This window comes from Mustela erminea, chromosome 2, assembly GCF_009829155.1.
Source record: "Mustela erminea isolate mMusErm1 chromosome 2, mMusErm1.Pri, whole genome shotgun sequence".
NCBI classification, from domain to species: domain Eukaryota; kingdom Metazoa; phylum Chordata; class Mammalia; order Carnivora; family Mustelidae; genus Mustela; species Mustela erminea.
Window position 1 is genome coordinate 108,502,679 of NC_045615.1, and position 18,056 is coordinate 108,520,734.

The following is an 18,056-nucleotide window of genomic DNA, read 5'->3' on the forward strand; positions in this document are numbered from 1 at the left end:
TTCCTAAAAGCCATCAAATTTAAGTACCATCTCTCTATTCCCTTTTATATCTGTTTATAATTTAACCATTTATTTTCCAGACTCATTTCCTTCTTGAAACACCTTGCAAAATCCAGTCAACAGCAGCCAACACACACAATGGCTATTTCCCTGCCATGTACCCCCCCCCCCATACCCAGCCTCCAGTCCTGGAGCTACAGGGTGATGTGGCACAGATGGCTTTGCAAGTTATTGTAGATGTCACCACATTTCAGCAAATGTGGTGCTGGGGCAAAACATGGCACATCACCTTGCCAGCCTCTGGTATCCGTCTCCTTGCCACTCAGCTCCTAACTACTTGGCCAATGGCACTGAGTGTGGGTTTTTGTCAGAGCGGCACCCCATGTCCTTTACTAATATTGGAACTGGTCAGGGGAAGCAATGTTAACTGTTGTGGTATATCACAGTGACACACAACAGGTCCTGCTAAATAATGTAAATGAGGTGTTTAATAAACATTCGTTGGGTAAATGCAGCATTTTGTATATATATACAAATAGTTGTTTTACATATTTGTATGTAATCTTTCACAATTAAGGAAGCAAATGCTTAAACAAAGGAATTCAAGGTCACATAACTGGAAAATCATGGATGCTGGTCTGGGACACTACATGTACTAGAGCCTGTAGATGTCTCCTCAGTAGAAGCCAGAGCAAATAGACTCTTAACTTTTTCTCTGCTTTCATAACAAAGAAAATCTGAATCCAACTGCTTCCCTGCAATTTTAGACCCCTTCCCTCTTTACACTATTTCAGTTAGAGATATTGTCCCCTGTCCATAGCATAATAGTTACTTTAGGTGACTCAAAAAACACAGCAGAAAATAATCTATAGTTTTAATATAATGAATGAGGTTTGGGTCCTGTAATTGTTTGCGTAAGTTTACACAGTAAGTACACGAAGTAGATAGATCATGTCTGTGTTGACATCTCTATTCTCCACCAAATTCTTTATTTTTTTTAACTAATGTTTTCTATATTAACTTAGGAAGTTTTATTATACCATAACCATTCATTAAATCTGGCAAGAGTATATGTCGTCCTGTTTGCTCTCTGTACAATCTTTGACATATTAGCCTTCCCCAAAGAGAACATATTCTCGATACAAACTCAAATCTTCAAAACCGTTGGATGATCTGAGCAGGTATTTACTGAGTACTTATTATCTATCAGGTACTGAGGAAGACCTGCTTTAAGATCTACTATAAATATTTTTAAAATCACCATTTAAGTTGGCTGCAATTTGAATTCATAAATTGTGTGTGTGTGTGTGTGTGTGAGTGTGTGTGTTTAATGGCAGGTGGAGAAGTGTGGTTGAATGAGTAAAATCATTGCTTAAGTCTCTATGTCAGAGACTTAGCCAGCGACATGGACACACACTGCAAAGTGAGTATCCCTCCTACGGATTATGATTCACATACAGAGTGCAGGTTAAAATAAGTCCAATTTACATGGCATCAGTTTAGGTATTTTCCCCTTTTATGAAACTAAAGTGTATACTAATTTTACTTTTTCAAACAGATGAATTAGGGAAGAATTGCATGGAAATAATTGTGTTAGCAAAAGTGATGTTTAAACACAATTTCACTAGTATTACTGTTCTGGAAGTTGAGACAAACTTTTCTGTCTTTTCTGTGTGTTTTTTTTCCCTTTCTTTTCCTTTTTTTTTTTTTTCCTCCCAGTGAAGTGATGCCATTTGGTCTCAAGGCATCACTTGAAAAGGCAAAGAAGCAACTGAAGTCACACAGTGAGAAGAGCTACGGATAAAAGAGAGAAATAGAATTGCTCAGATACCTGAAACCTTTGCTTCCCATTTGCCTCAGTCTGGGGTTTGCAGAAGAACGTCACTGGCTCCTACTCTTTCCTAACGAGCGTATATATTAAGCTCTTTGAAATGTGAGTATTATGGGAAGGATTGCAGTTGCTTTAAATTATAGACGTTGGCAAGTGGTGGGGAGGAGCGGGAGGTTGTTTAAACTGAGAGACAGTTGCAAAACTTCGTGCAACAGCATGAGCTCCAAGCTTCAAACACATTCTCATGCTCAGAAGAGCACTTTATTTTTCATCGAGTTATTTTTTGTATTGTTTCGAAGCAGCTTCGAATAAGACGCATGTATTTCTGCTTTAAAATTTTTAATGGTTTCTAAATTCATGGGACAACCAAAGCAAGAAAGCCTCATGTCTGGGGGGAAAGTTTGACATCGGCAATACCCAGAAAAGGTAAGCCACTCTTTTCATTGCACTTTTTCTCTTTTTCCCTCTTGTTTGGCCTTCGTCAAAAATATTTACTGGGAGAACTTAACAGAGCTACTTGTAAAGAAATGGGGAACTTGTAAAAATATGTCAACAAATTATGAATCAAAGGTTGGAAATCCTTAGCAGTCATGCCTTCTCCTGCTTTCTATTCTGCTTGATGCAAACCTCTATGAAAGCTTTGACTCCTTGAAAAATGGGATTTCTCTTAGAAAATGTGTGCAGGAGATTCCTCAGAATCTCCAAACAGATGCATTTCACATTCACTAATGTGGTGACGGGCTCATTTATTGCCTGGGTCAGAGTATCTATGTTTTTTTATCCCAATATATGAAACTCAACTTCCGGAGCTATGATCTTTGTATTAACTTAGAAATCTTTGCCATGGAAGATTTTAACATCACTCCGAAAAATTCTCTTAAGTGTGGTTACTTGTAACTTTGTGGTTACAAGTTCTTACAAACTTGTTTTGCAGAATACGTTTTTTAAAGTTAAATAAATCATTTGGCTTTTCCTTTGTAACAACGCAGTGAGGATATTATGGATATGATGTCCTCAGAGAAAAAAGTTCAACCCCAAGTTTGTTCATTCCAGTTGCAGTTGACTGACCATGCTAGAGTCTGAGTAGGGTATCTCTGCCCTCTTGGTTGTGCCTCTGATACAGGTAGGGAGCAGAAAAGCTCGAATATTCCTTGGTTTTCTGGGGCATTGGTCATATGGGAAGTATGCTGTGGTTTTAGGTGGAGGGATACATAAATGTGTGGTGTGTTGTTCTTATTTCCCTGGGAAAGTCTCTGTTATCAGATTTCCCATCTTTCCGAGGCAGAATTCCAGGTGCAAATAACTAGCCATCCACAGAGAACTATCAGTAAATTCTTCCGGCAGGCTGTGATTTTAACAGAGCGTTCATTCCTCCACACATACATATATGCTCACAGGCGGAGGCGACAAAGCTGCACGGGTTTAACCAAGCTTGAGTGGTCTGGGACATCTAGGCAACCCCAGTCTGCAAAACCCACTGGTGCAGAAGCAAGAGCAAAATGCCCATTGGGCCTGGGTGAGATGGGAGGCTCTGCCTGGGGAAGCATGCTTGCGTTGGGAAGGGCTCTACCTGCCTTGCCAGAACAGCTGCTGCTCTGTCTCTGGGATATTTTTTTCCTCAGAATCAAATTCTAATTATATAAGATGGATTATGGTGGCTTCTCCTACATTTTGTGGTCTCGGTGGGGAAAAAAAAGAGATTAAGATCAGAAGGAAGTTGTTAACAGAGAAGAGAGAAGTCAGCTCCATTAGCTCATTGCAAGGTGGTCAAGAGAAACTGCTAGTTCCTTTCTCCATACCCAGTTGCTGGTGGAGGAAGTGAGGGATCCATGCCTCCCACTCTGCTGTCCTTCTCCTCCCCTTGTCTTCCCTGCTCTCTCTTCCTCCCTCCATTTCTCTCCACACCGGCCATGCAAGCTCAAGAGAGGGAGCAGTGGATTGGATGGACAAGATTATAACCATCTCCTCCTCTCCACCATTCCCAGGCCAGTTGGGGAAGCCCCCACCCTATTTGGAGGGGGGTCTCCAGGACCCCACCCCATGACTTCATCACAGGCAGCTGGGGAGCTGGGGTGGCCAGCGGTTGCATGGCGCCTGAGTACACCCTGGGGAAGGGTGCGGCCCAGAAATGCGCAGTGTGGCATGACGTGGCTGCTGGGGAGTGGGGCGCGGACTTCCCATCACGGGCTCTTGTGGAGGCTGGCGGCATTTCTGGAAGCCAGGCCCGCCAGGCCCCACCTCTGGGCCTGAGAAGGCCCCAAAAAGGACAAAAACAAAAAGGCAATTAGAGTTGCTAATGAAGCCCCAAGCCAGCTGACTCATCTGAGGCACAGCCACTGGGGGGCTTTATAATGAAACCTGGACAACACCCTGGAAAGGACAAGTCAGGTTTGTCCCCAAAAGAACACTGATGAGAGGCCTGATGTGACCTAATCGTGCTCCTCACCTCATAGAGGCTGGGGAGAGGCCACATCTGCAAGGCGCAAAGGGAGGGCAATGTTAACTAATGAACTGCCAGGGCATTAGGGAGTGATGTTGTCTGAACCTGACAAGGGTTGGAGCCAGCGTCAGCCCAGGTTGCCAGTTAGAGTCACACTGGCAAGTCCATGACCCATGACCCGACGAGCCCCAGGCTAGGGGAGTGACCCCCTTGAGCAGCTAGGAAGATTGTATTTCACCAAACTCCAACTGAACATCCACTCTGTGCCGGAAACTTTACCAAGGCTCTTAGGAAATGGCCCTTGACAGAGAGACCAAATGTTAACAACAGTGGAGAACACAGAGGGGCTTTGCACATCAACCTGCTGATATCCAAAAAAGCTCCTCGTAGAGTTGCATTTGAACTGGACCTTGTAGGAAGAGTAAAATATCATGAGAGAGGCATGGGGGACAGGAGCATGCAGGCAGAGGTCAGTGAGCAAAGGTGCAGAGGTGGAAAGGTCATGGCTGCTCCCATGAACCAAGGAGCTTGGGAAGGCAAGGCTCTGTTGCCCAAAGTGCATCCCAAGGAATAGGACTTTCATGGGTTATTAGTAAGAGGTTAACCAAAAGCATTTCCTGGTCAGGCAAATTGGGGAATGTGAAAAGCTATATACCACAGTGGACCAGAACTCAAGTTCTGGAGTTATAAATATCTGATTCCAATCCCAGGTCCAACTCTCTACTGCTGGGAGAACTTGGACCATTCAAGTTTCTTCATCTGTTAAGTGAGGATAATAATTATATTTATTCTTAAAGGGGATAAAGCATTTGAGGATTAAATTAAAGAATTCATGTAAAGGGTCTACTGTCAAAGTATCTGCCATGAAAGAGCTCAATGAATGTTAGCTACTCTTACTAGCTTTTTTTTTTCTTACTGTAGGACTTCTCACAGATTTTAGTTTCTTACTATATCCTCTGTCTCTCTGTGAGCAGGTCATTAGCATCTGTTTTCCAAACTTATCAGAATGTAAAACCATCCCCACCCCCTTCCAGGAGTATCACACAAACTGTGGAATATAGAATGCATGCTGGACAACAGCGAGCCTGAGTTGGCCCAGTTAGTTGAGGCCACATGGGCTTCCACACTTGCATTTCCCAAGAATTAGTTGAAATTTATCAATCTCTACCAGCCTCTTCATGCATTGTCTTCCATGTTTCAAGGAAACAAAAGCCCCACAACTGGGATTTTCATATCTAAGAAAATTGACTTAAAAAAGAAAAACTATTGTCAACTTTTACAAGGGAAAGTGACAACAAAGCAAATTGTTGTCACACCCAAATTTCACACCCAAAAGGTCAGTCTTTGCATGTGTTTTGAGGGCCTGCTGCATAGAGGGCAATGTACAGGACACAAGCTAACTAAAATATGATCCCACATTTAAGGAGTTATCAATCCCAGGGGGGAATCAACACATGAGATTCAGTATCTAAAAGGCAAAACTAGATATATAAGGAAGAATATAAGAGACCTCAAAGTGAATGAGAATTCACAGAAAAGGAGCTTGCAGTTCTCTGGACTAATCAGAGTAATATATAACATTCTTTGATGTTTACTATGTACCAGGAACTATGCCAAGCCCTTCACAGTATGACTAACCCATGTATACTTTATAAGGCTACACAGTCGGTGTTGACTTGCCCATCTCACAGATGAGAAAACTGAGCCCTAGAGAAATTCAATAACCTGCCTGAGGTATTCTAGGAAGTAAGGGGCAGAGTACACTCTCAAACCCAAGTCCATCTAATGCTCTATATTCCTCACCCAGGAAAGGCTCCTAAGAAGAGGGAATATGTAATTTAGCCTTGAAAAATAGATAAGGATTGGTGGGAGGGGTATTCATTCCAGGCAGCAAGAACATTAGTAAAAGCATGAAAGAGGACAGCGTGCAGAGTAGCCACAAAGCTCCCTCAGCAGAACAAAGTACATGCATATAGAGCTGAGGGAAATGAGCCCAAAAGACTTGGTTGATTTAAAAAAAAAAAAAAAAAGGAGAAGAAGAAAAGAAAAATGAAAGAAAAGAAAAGAACCAGACTTGGTTGGAATCAGATCATAGAAAGCCTTGAATGCCAAACCACAAAGTTTAGATTATTTTTTAATGGAATAATCTTGTAAGTTTGTAAACAAGAAAGTTTATGAGAATGATGATTTAAGATGATTAATCAGTGTCCAGAAGGGACAGAGACTAAATCTCCAGTTAAGAAGTAGGTGTTTGTCCAGACAAGAGATAACAGCACCAGGTGTTCACACAGCAGTTAAAGAGTGGAGATGCTCATTGGGCCCAGCCCCCTAAACCTTCTACCCCAAGGCCCTGACCATCACAGTGGTCTGTCAGAATAATAACCTTAAAGCCTCGCTAAATCCAAATTCAACCCTACAAAATGGGAGAGGGTGTGGGATGGAAGGGATAGGAGGAGCTAGTTGACATCCAAGGGCCTTCTGACACCTCAAACTCCATGAAGATAAATGACTATGCACTGTTACGGAAATCATTAACTATATAGCTCCCTATTCAGTCACATTTCCAGACTGCATCTCCACATCAAGCAGGCATATTTCCAAAAGAATTTGAGGGTTTGCAAAATTTTATGGCAATTACATAGGAATGGTATTGGCACGCAGTGATTGGGGGAGGGTATACTTTAATATATCCCTTCAGGAGAAACATTTACCCATCATCCGGGCTGTGTGCTTTTTGCAGAATTTAGCTGCCTACCTCTTGTGACAGAATCACCCTAACTGCAATTCATACATCAGGACCTTGTAGTGCTCCAAATGGTAGTGACTCATGTAGTTGGCTTATGACCTCCTCCAGTTCCCAAAAAGAGGGTCAGCTTCCAGAGAGTAGAAATTCATGCACCTTTAGATTCTTTGATGTTTTACCAATATGGCAGGTCTGACTCAATTTACAAATGCAGGTTTCCAAGAAGTGTCACATTTTCTTATTGTCTTTCCTTCAACTTGAATCTGATTCTAAGGGTCCATGCCAACAGGAATTCAGGTTTCACTTATTACCTGGCTCCTCTCCCCATGACCACCAATACCAGGGAGGTCTTCATGCCAGTTACACTCACTCTTATAAATTGCCTGTCTCTTAGATGTCCGTGGATTCTGCTTTCAAACCCTGCATGGGAACTGGGAATCACTGTCCAGGCTGGGAACCTGGAGTCTGAGCAATCCCAGACCACACAAAGTCAATGTTTCCACTTCTCACAGATGTACCCATCCCTGATGCTCTGTCTTCAGATCAGCAGGGGGAGTCTCGTATCAAAGGCTCCCACTCCACCTCTCTCAGCATATATACTTGGACTTGGACCTTCAGAAAATAAAGCAGGAAGTGTTACTTTCAAGGAATTTTTGTTTCCTGCTGTGCACAGCCTTGAAACAAGGACACACAAAGGACAAGGCAACATTCTTGGAATTAGCTGGAGGTGGAGAACACAAAGAAGGTTGTCATTCCCCCAATGGGTATTCAACAATCATTAATGAAATATGGGCCCCACTAACTAATGAAATGGCTCCTCCGAAGTTTGTCACCAGAGGAGGTATTATTATGATCAGCATAATAGAGCCTTTTTATCAAACACCTACCACATGCCAATACTTCACAAATGCTGTCCCCATATCCCCATCTTTCAGATGAGGAGAGGTGAGCAGCTTCCCTATGATCCCACAAGCATGATGAGGTAGGGCAGGTATTTAAATTCAAGTTATGCCCGTCTCCAAAATCCACACCCTGTCCATTCTGCCACATGGAGTCCCAGAAAGGATTCCTATTTTCCGTTTGGCAGTCTACAGGTATGCTCTTGATGGTTGCCTTTTCTGACTAAAATTTGTTTAAACAAAGGATTTGGGGGGTTTACTGTTTTGTTTTGTTTTTTACCATGAACATAGTGTGACTCTGCTCGATACAGTAATAATCTCACAGAATGGTTTACTACCCCATGTCATCATTCATCTGCAGGCAGCATCGAGGCAGGTGCACTCTTGTTTGAAAAACAAGAGCAGGATAAGTTGACTTGCCCAAGGTCATGGAGCTAGAAAGGGCTTAAACTCATATATGTCCATCTCTACTTCAAGGGGTGGGAGTTATCCCTAGTTATCCCTTAATGAAAGGCTAATTATAAAAGAACATTAAATATTTGCAATTTTACAGTCTTTTCATCCACCAGTAACAGAAAACTACAACTTATGTAGTTCCCTTAAAACACATCTTGCCAGATGTACCGTAACATATTTGAGAACCATCAGTAAGGCATTAGTTGGTAGCCTTGCCAATTGTCAACATCCCCAAAGGAGCTCATTCCCTTAAGTTGATAAATAATTTTTTCCAATGTCTTTCTTGCATCATGATTTATTTTTTTTTTAAGAAAAAACTTCTTACAAAGTAATTTTTTCCCACTTCCCTGTGAAATCTCATTTGACATCGATGAAATCTTTGTCAAGGGATTCTTTGAATTTATTGCTATTATCAACCCTTCTTTTTAATTTTATTTTATTTTTTCACTGTTATAAGATTCATTGTTTATGCACCACACCCAGAGTGCTCCATGCAATATGTGCCCTCCTTAGTACCCACCACCAGGCTCACCTAACCTCCCCGCCCCACTCCCCTTCAAAACCCTCAGTTTGTTTCTCAGAGTCCACAGTCTCTCATGGTTTGTCTCCCACTTCGATTTCCCCCAATTCACTTTTCCTTTCCTTCTCCTAATGTCCTCCATGTTATTCCTTATGCTCTACAAGTAAGTGAAACCGTATGATAAGTGACTCTCTCTGCTTGACTTATTTCACTCAGCATAATCTCCTCCATTCCTGTTTATGTTGATACAAAAGCTGGGTACTCATCCTTTCTGATGGAGGCATAATATTCCATTGTATACATGGATCATATCTTCTTTATCCATTCATCTGTTGAAAAGCATCTTGGCTCTTTCCACAGTTTGACAATTGTGACCATTGCTGTGAACATCAGGGTACAGATGGCCCTTCTTTTCACTACATCTGTATCTTTGGGGGTAAATTCCCAGTATTGCAATTGCAGGGGCATAGGGTAGCTCTATTTTTAATTTCTTAAGGAATCTCCACACTGTTTTCCAAAGTGGCTGCACTTTGCAACTTGCATTCCCACAACAGTATAAGAGGTTTCCCCTTTTCTGCACCCTCTCCAACACTTGCTGTTTACTGTCTTGCTAATTTTGGCCATTCTAACGGGTATAAGGTGGTATCTCAGTGTGGTTTTGATTTTAATCTCCTTGATGGCTAATGATGATGAACATTTTTTCATGTGTCTATTAGCCATTTGTATGTCTTCTTTGGAGAAGTGTCTGTTCATGTCTTCTGCCCATTTTTTTGACGTGATTATCTGTTTTTTGAGTGTTGAGTTTGAGGAGTTCTTTATAGATCTTGGATATCAGCCCTTTGTCTGTAGTGTCATTTGCGAATATCTTCTCCCATTCCGTGGGTTGCCTCTTTGTTTTGTTATTATCAACCCTTTTATCATGGATAGATTTCTATCAGTTTCCCAGATCATTATCATCTCCTCTTGTCCTTCACAATAAAGACCATATTCCTTGGAATGGTCTTGGAGGGCCTTTAAAAATCCGTCTTTGGACCACATTCATTGGCCGCATTCTTCCCTCTTGCTCCCTGCGTTTGCATATACCCAGGTATACCAAGTATTACAGACTAGGGGCTTCAACAACAGAAGTTTATCTTCTCAGAGTTCTGGAGGCTGTAAGTCCAAGGTTAAGGTATCAGTAGGTTTGTTTTCTTCTGAAGATTCTCTGCTTGGTTTGCAGATGGCTGCCTTCTTGCTATGCCTCATATGGTCTTCCCTCTATGCAGAGAAGCCCTAATAACTCTTTGTGTATCCAAATGTCCTCTTCTTATGAGGGTACCAGTCAGATTGGATTAGGGTCCCTGTTCTGGGCCTCATTGTAACTTTATCACAGCTTTAATGGCCTTACCTCCATATATGGTCATATTCTGAGGTACCTCAACATGGAATTTCAGGGGGACGTGATTCAACCCACCATAACCCAATACCTGTGCACAGTGAACTCCACAGTTTCTCAAGCACCCTTTTTCTTTATGTGTCATAGATCTAAAGAATCAAGTCCATTCTCTTGCCTTTGTATGAATTATAATGAATCATATAAAACTGCTGATTTTCAACCATTTTATAACCCGCCAAAAATACCAACTTTATATGATTCCAATATAATCTGGAAACTTAACAAAAACTTGATGACAGTTTTATGTGCCAGACCCTTAAAATATCTCAGAAATCATTAATCCTCTCCCTGTTTGTCCCTGAGGCTAAGAGGGAATGGTATCCAAACAGACTTTTAGATACTTTTTAAAGATCTTATTTATTTATTTGAGAGAGAGCATGAGGAGGGGGTAGTGGGAGCAGAAGGAGAGGATGAAGCAGACTTCCTGCTAACGCAGGGCTTGAAACCAGGACTCTGAGATCATGACTTGATCTGAAGGCAGATGTTCAACCGACTGAGCCCCCGGGCACCCTGAACAGACTTTCAGAATTGATCCCCACTTACAGATTTCACCTCTAGTTTCAATGTCACCAATAACAAAAATTTAATACTTAATAAGGTAGTGCCTTCCATTAAAACATGACTGGTGAGCAGGAAGTTATTAATTATACCCAGAATATGGCCCTTTTTTAATGTTTCTCCATTAGTCCTTATGCTGCTTTTAGCAGTAGCAAGGAATAGTCCACTTGAAGATGAAGCTGCCTTCCAACACTTCCCTGGGGCTCTTCACACTTACAAGAAGGACTTGCCCCTGGACACCATGGAGTTCACTGACAATACTTATGCCCCTCTTGAAACAGACATCCACACCTGAGCACCAAATTCCAGACAAGTTTCACATTTAGTGCTAAACCCATATCAACTTTCTAGGATTGAGAGTGGCTACTTGGAGTCCTGCGTTGATAAAGGAGTATTAGTACTCTAGGAGTAGCAGGAAAGAATATAGAATGAAATTAGTGAATTCTAAGGGAGAATCAGATACTTTCTAGAGCTCCTCTAGCTACTACTCTACATATTGTCTATAGCCCAGACTGTAGGGAGACCAGTTAACTCTCTCTGATTTAAATACTCTATTTTCCTCAATGCTAAATTAACATCAGTTTGCTAGTAAGCTCATTTCATAAAAAAGCTAACTAAGGGATGCCTGGGTGGCTCAGTCAGTTGGGCGTCTGCCTTCAGCTTGGGTCAGTGTCCTGGAATCGAGTCCTGCATCTGGTTCCTGGCTCAGCGGGAAGCCTGCTTCTCCCTTTGCCTGCTGCTTCTCCTGCTTCTCCTTCTCTCTCTCTCTTTCTCTCTAGCAAATTAATTAATTAGTTAATTAATTAATTAATACTTTTTTTTAAAAAAAGACCAACTAAGACACTAGGATTATTTTTTAAGCTTAGTTGTTAGCAGGGTCTATTTTGACCCATGGTGCAGTGTTGCTTTTCTTCATAGCTAACTATGCTGGCTCTGTGTGCCATTTTCAGCCCTAACCCTTCCTGACTGTGCAAGTTATATGAACTCTAAGCCACTGTTTGTTCATCATTAAGAATGGAAATAATATATTCCTATTCCACTGGACTCACTGGAAATAGCCAATGAGATATTATGTGAGAAAAATTAACCAACCTAGAAGGTGATACAGATTTTTGTTATTGTGAGGAGCCTGATATTTTTGGCCAGCCAGCTAACCTTTCCCTTGGCCTCCTTGTTTTTTATGGAATTGCTTCTTACTGGACACACGGACTTCTAGTAGGGGATTAAAACAAAAGCACAAGCAAGAGAAAGGAATACACACCGGATGCTCAGTAAATGGGCTTGCATGTGAATGAAACGTGTCAAAGGGAAGGATTTCAGCCAAGAGGAAAGTGTTTCCATGTTGCTGTCAAACCAGAGTGATGAAATGCAGACTGGCTCTCCTGGGGGCTTGTTTGATCAGCCAAGGCCTTGGATGTTTGTTTTGCAATGATCTGTGCTCACTATTTGCTCACATGGTTTTGCACTGTTGTTCCAATACTTTTTCCTGCCGAAGAAAGTGTACCTATTTCTTAGCATGATCAGCAACACATTAGCGAGCTCTAAACAATACACAAAGTCAAGGGCTACTACCCTAAAACTCTTGGATTAATGAGGTATGCATGAGTGGAAAGTGGGAGACAGAGACCCTGGGGACCTAAGGCAGCATGTTCTCCCTGAAGGAGGCAGGCATCCCCCACTCTAGTAGGCCAAGTTCCTAGGGCAATGTGACCTCACGGTGCTAGATTTTCAGATGTTTCAAGTAAATCCATATATCTGGATTTGTATGTGAAATGTCTCTTTTAAAAAACACTTACTGCAATGGGGCGCCTGGGTGGCTCAGTGAGTTAAAGCCTTTGCCTTCAGATCGGGTCATGATCCCAGGGTCCTGGGATCGAGCTCCACATCTAGCTCCACATCGGGCTCTCTGCTCAGCAGGGAACCTACTTCCACCTCTCTCTCTGTTTGCCTCTCTGCCTCCTTGTGATTTCTGTCTGTCAAATAAAAAAATAAATCTTTAAAAAAAAAAAAAACACTTACTGCGCTTTTGATTCTTAGAAATGGCAATTACATGTGACTCAACCCAATATAAGCTAGAGACAAAAACAAAGTTTCCACTTTCTTATTGTGTAGGAAATCTTAAGAGCCTTTGCACTTCAAAAAACTTACCTAAATAAACATGTATGTACATACACTCAACACTAACAGCTATCCTCAGTGAGGGCAATCCCTGCCCAGAAGGTACTCTTGTGATAAAGCCTTCTTTAATTCTTTCAGCAACCCCAATAAGGCTGGTCCTGTTTATCACTTTTTAGAAATGAGACCCAAAGCCTCATCATCAGTTAGCAATGATACATATGGACATGAGCATATAGTCCCCTGGCCAACAGAGCTGGTATCCTTGTGTTGTTTGAATGGGAGGAGGAAATGTAAAGCACATGTCACTACCCACCCCCCAGACATGGGCAGGTTGGGGCGAATGCTTTCTCCTGGCCTCCTGCAGTAACCTCCAATCTCCATACCCTTTGTACTAGTGCTCTCAGACTGCCATAAATGAATAATGCCATAGGCTGGGGACTTGAACAGCAGAAATTTACCTTCCCATAATTCTGGAGGTTAGAATTGCAAGAGCAAGGTACCGGCAGAGTTTGTTTTTAATGAAAACCCTCTTCCTGGCTTGCAAACAGCCGCTTTCTCACTGGGTCCTCACATGGCAGAGAGAGAGAGATCTGATGTCTCTTCCTCATATGTGGACACCAGTTTTATTAGATTAGGGACCAACCCCCATAACCTTGTTTACCTTAATTACCTCCTTAAAGGTCTTATCTCCAAATATAGTCACATTGAGCATTAGAGCTTCAATATTTGAATGGGGGAGGAGGACACCATTAAGTCCATAACACCCCCAACCCTTTCCATGAAGTCATCCTGCCCCCTTCCATGGAGATTCCACCTCTTCTGTCATTTTCTTCATCTTCCAGTTCATACCACTTGTCCTGCTCTCACCTGTCCACTTCACTCAGCCAGCTGCCTCCCCATTCCAATACTTCATTCTTCTACACAGTCTTTCCTTTCTCCCTTTCCTCCCCCCTCCCACATTCTCCACCTATTTCTCTCTTCCTCTGCTTTTTCTACCAGTCTCTTCCCTTCCAGCCACCCCCTTCTCCAAAATCCCATCTGTTCCCCCATTTTCTCCTCACCCTCTTCTTCCTGCCTCCCCATCAGGCCTAGATTCCATATTTGTGTGTGTGTATGTCCTCCATAACTGGAGTGCCTAGCACCGCACCTGGTACAAAAGAGAAGCCCCAGAAATGTCAGTGTGCCCCTCCCTTACAGGCTTTGAGGCAAGTTCAAAGAGAAGAACAAAATGAAGCATTTTAAGTAGAAATCGAAAATCAAAGCCATGAAATGAAGGGACAAAATGTGTGAAGCACAAGGACAAATCTAGTTACCATGAGTGAGCATGAAATTTCACTTCCTGGCAGCCAAACCCAATCTTTTCAGACTTCAAGTGACTCGTACATTCTCTGGCATGCTCTAGGTACAGAGCCACAAGAGGGGGGATGACTTCCCTTTCTGCTTCTCTGACCCCGCCCCACCCTGGAACAAGTGTCTTTCCCCACATCTCAGCTCACTTTTCAGTCCTGGCTAGGCACCACTATGTTGCGTTCAAATCTCACTCGCATCCTATTTAAATGTTGTTTTGTGTGATAAAGCATGCAAATCTTATAATTAAGGCAATTGGTAGTTGAAGTTGTTGCCATGGTGTTGCTAGAAGGAATCTGCAATCCGTGGTTAATCACAAAGCTTCCTGAATGCAGGTTCAAGGGACAGCTGGCTGGTTAGGGGAGAAAAGGATCACAGAAAGCAGGGAGGGAGGGGTGGGAAAGAGGAACATGGCAGGGTGGAGGGGTGTAGAAAGAAAAGTTTTGCTGAATCCTTATGACTTTCCCCAGTAGACACACATTTTCCTCATCTTTCCCAATCCTGTGTTCTTTCCTTTTCCTCTCACCATTACTGACTCTCTGAGGCCCACAGAGAAATCCTGTCTCCACTTCAAGCTGCTCCCTCCCAATGAAGGAAGGAAAATCTTGTACCTTATGATCCAAACAACTAAATAACCCTGTATATCTAAAGCTTTTTCTTCTACTGCGTCTCAACAGAAGTACCAGGAATATTAATATTAGCTCTTATTTATAATAAGAGCTAGTTCTTCATTTCCCACGTTGTCTGCTGAGCAGAGAAGACAAACCATCATTGCAAACTTGTCAGCCTGTGTTGCTATTGACCTGGCCACTCTCCCAGATGTGTTCCCCAACTGGTCAGTGCCTGAGAGTCACTGCTCTGTTACACTGTGGATACCACTTGTTAATAGGGCCATTGTCAAGCTGAATAGGGGTGGCTTGGGTGATGGGCAGAGAAGTTTTAAGACCAAAGCACACATAGAAGGATGGCAGGGTCCTACCCTGAAGAAGGGAAAGGGGGTGGGAAGTACAAGACTGATTTCAGGTATTTGAATATTTCCCTCAGGAAGGACTTCTGACACAATTCTCCAATCTTTGGCATCAATTACTTAAGATTCTTAATCCATAGAGGATTTGACTTCAGTTAAAATAGCAGCTTTATTGTTTTCTAAGCTTGTGTTCTGGGTCCTCATGTCCATCTCCTTGCTGGAAAAAAATGAAGAAAATAGTATCCTTCTCACCAAAGTTGCTGTGAGGATATAATATGATGCTCAATAAATAAGAGCTAATATTAATATTCCTGGTACTTCTGTTGAGACGCAGGAGAAGAAAAAGCTTTAGATATACAGGGTTATTTAGTTGTTTGGATCCTAAAGTACAAGATTTTCCTTCCTCCCCCCCTCCCTTCCTTCCTTCCTTCCTCTCATCCTTTCTTCCTTCCTTTTTCCCTTCCCCGCCCTCCCTTATCTCTTCCTCAGAGCCACCCAGCTGTACTCTGAACTTATATTCAGTAAGCTTTCTGATTCACCAAGTATTACGGATTTCCTTTAGCAGCACTATAACAACAACCCCAACTATAAAGTGCCTTACTCACAAAACTACATTCTAAACAAAACTTGAGTGAGACCCTGAAAGAGATTCAGAAGAAGTGTTCGGCAAGTGGGAGAAACAGAACTTTGCAATATTATACAAATGAAGGAGAGGGTGGGGTGTTAGCTGTGGTTCTCAATGTTAACTACACCTTAATCATCAACAAAGGAGCTTTTAAAAATCCCAATGCCCAGGTTGCATACCAGACCCTCACATAAGAACCTCTGGGGGGCGGTATCCAGGCATCAATCATTTTTAAAGCCCCCTCCCCAGGTGATTCTAATATGTGGACAAGACTGAGATCTGCTGTTTGAAAGAAAGTGTTGGCCACTGGGCTGAGAAGCTGCAGAGTTGACAAGCTTGTTGACTATAGGCACAGCATGAGTATATTGGTGAGAGATGTTTCAGGAGAAGTGTGGAAACAGAAAGCAGGCTGTGAAAGGAGCAAGAGGCTAAGAAGCTGCTCCGCCCTGAAGGCTCCAATCTTCAACAAATATGGTGGAAGGGAAGGATGAGGAACAGAGCTTGAGGACTTAGCAAAAGCAAAATAATTTCTTTTTTAGAATATGAGGGACCTGAGCCAGAGAAGAATCTACCGTATCTTGAGTGCTTGCAATTTTAAATTTTTGAACATAGTGAAAAAAGTGTTTGCATTGATCTGGTAAATTTCATGTGGACCATTTCTGGTTTATCACAGAGTCTTGACCAAATAGCCTATTTTACACCTCATCCCTTGTTTCATTTTAAATGTCACTTGTTACATTTCTTGTTATGTGTCAAATATGTCACTTGATTACCTCTGGCAAACCTCACAAAATCCTGTAGAGTGGCTGCCTCCCATTTTACAGATTAGGTGAGGAAGTGAGATTCAGAGAGGTTGGGTGGTTTGCCCAAAGTCAGTAAGTGGCAAACCAGGATTCAAACCTGGGTCTGTATGACACCAAAGCCCACCGGTCTCTTCACCCTGCCATTGTACCACCAGATAAAACACAAATTCAATCCTTGGACTGCTGCATGCTCCCATTGAAACCCACAAAATGACTAAAACTATGACCTGGAAGGTCATGTCCCAGCACCAGAGCCTCTGAATGAAATTAATTAGAGAGTGGAAAATATATCAGAGGCTGCAGCTCCTGCTTTGGGTTGCAGAGAGTTTGAGCAAGAGGGGGTGGGCACAAGGTCTTTGGTGTCATTGACACAGGTACTCAGTAGTGGAGGAGCAGGCAGAACTGGGATTTGACAACTGACACTAATCTGAAAATGCAACGTCCTGAGCTCAGGTGCAGTAGGGTTCAGAGAGAAACAGCCACTCAACTCTGTTCCTCTCCACCATCTACCCATTCCTTCCTTCTTCCATGGACATGTAGTCCTGGCTGACCTGTGCATGCCAAATCATCTGACACATGCCAGCTCATTTGGTCACCTTTACTTGCTGAAACTGAATCCCCACATCCCCTGATCATCCCTGAAAACTGATTTGTGTCTATTTGCAAGTAATATTTTTCTTCTGTACATCCAGGTATATACGGTTCAGAGGGCTGCTTTGATTTCTGGAATATTAGCTTAGAGGAGAATGAAATCTAATAAAAAATATAATATTAGCTCCAAATACCAGCAGAATCTGTGTTAAAGAAATGATTTCTATTTGGGCTGCCATCTGTAGGTATTATTCCTTACATTCAAATAAGGGACCAACCAAAGCATTGTTTTTCCTTCCAATCAGAAAGCCTAGAATTGCTGATGAAATGTCCACATGAAAGAGCCAATGACATTTCATGTTGCCTTTAAAAAAGTTTAACATCATATTTTTTAAAAAACTGGCCAGCAAGTTCATTCCAGGACAAGTTTTAGATTTTCTGCAAATCAAAACGGGTAAGACCATAAGAGAGACTATTTAGTTTGGACAGACAAACTGCCAACATGCCCATAAAAGGGAGAACTGGCTGAGCATTTTCCTTTTGGCTCTTATTTCCAGATTTTCTTCAAAAGTTAGTCTAAGAAACATTTGAAAGAAGCCATGAGATATACCCATAAAACACAAATACCTCAAATAGAGCTTGAGTCTCAGACCAATTCCATCCAGGGATTTTGTGGTGATTCATACAAAATTCCTGTCTATGATATCCTTAACTGATTATAAA

At 42.2% G+C, this 18,056-nt stretch overlaps 1 protein-coding gene across 4 annotated transcripts in view; it reads left to right on the forward strand.

The window, feature by feature from the left end:
• Positions 1-1,371: 1,371 nt before the first annotated feature.
• Positions 1,372-18,056, forward strand: part of C1QTNF7 (C1q and TNF related 7) — a 108,401-nt gene continuing 91,716 nt past the window's right edge. For 3 of the 4 annotated variants that reach the window (XM_032333885.1, XM_032333890.1, XM_032333889.1), the window contains exon 1: positions 1,952-2,257. The gene's annotated coding sequence lies outside the window, so the exon portion shown is untranslated. The other variant, XM_032333891.1, reaches the window with a different exon arrangement.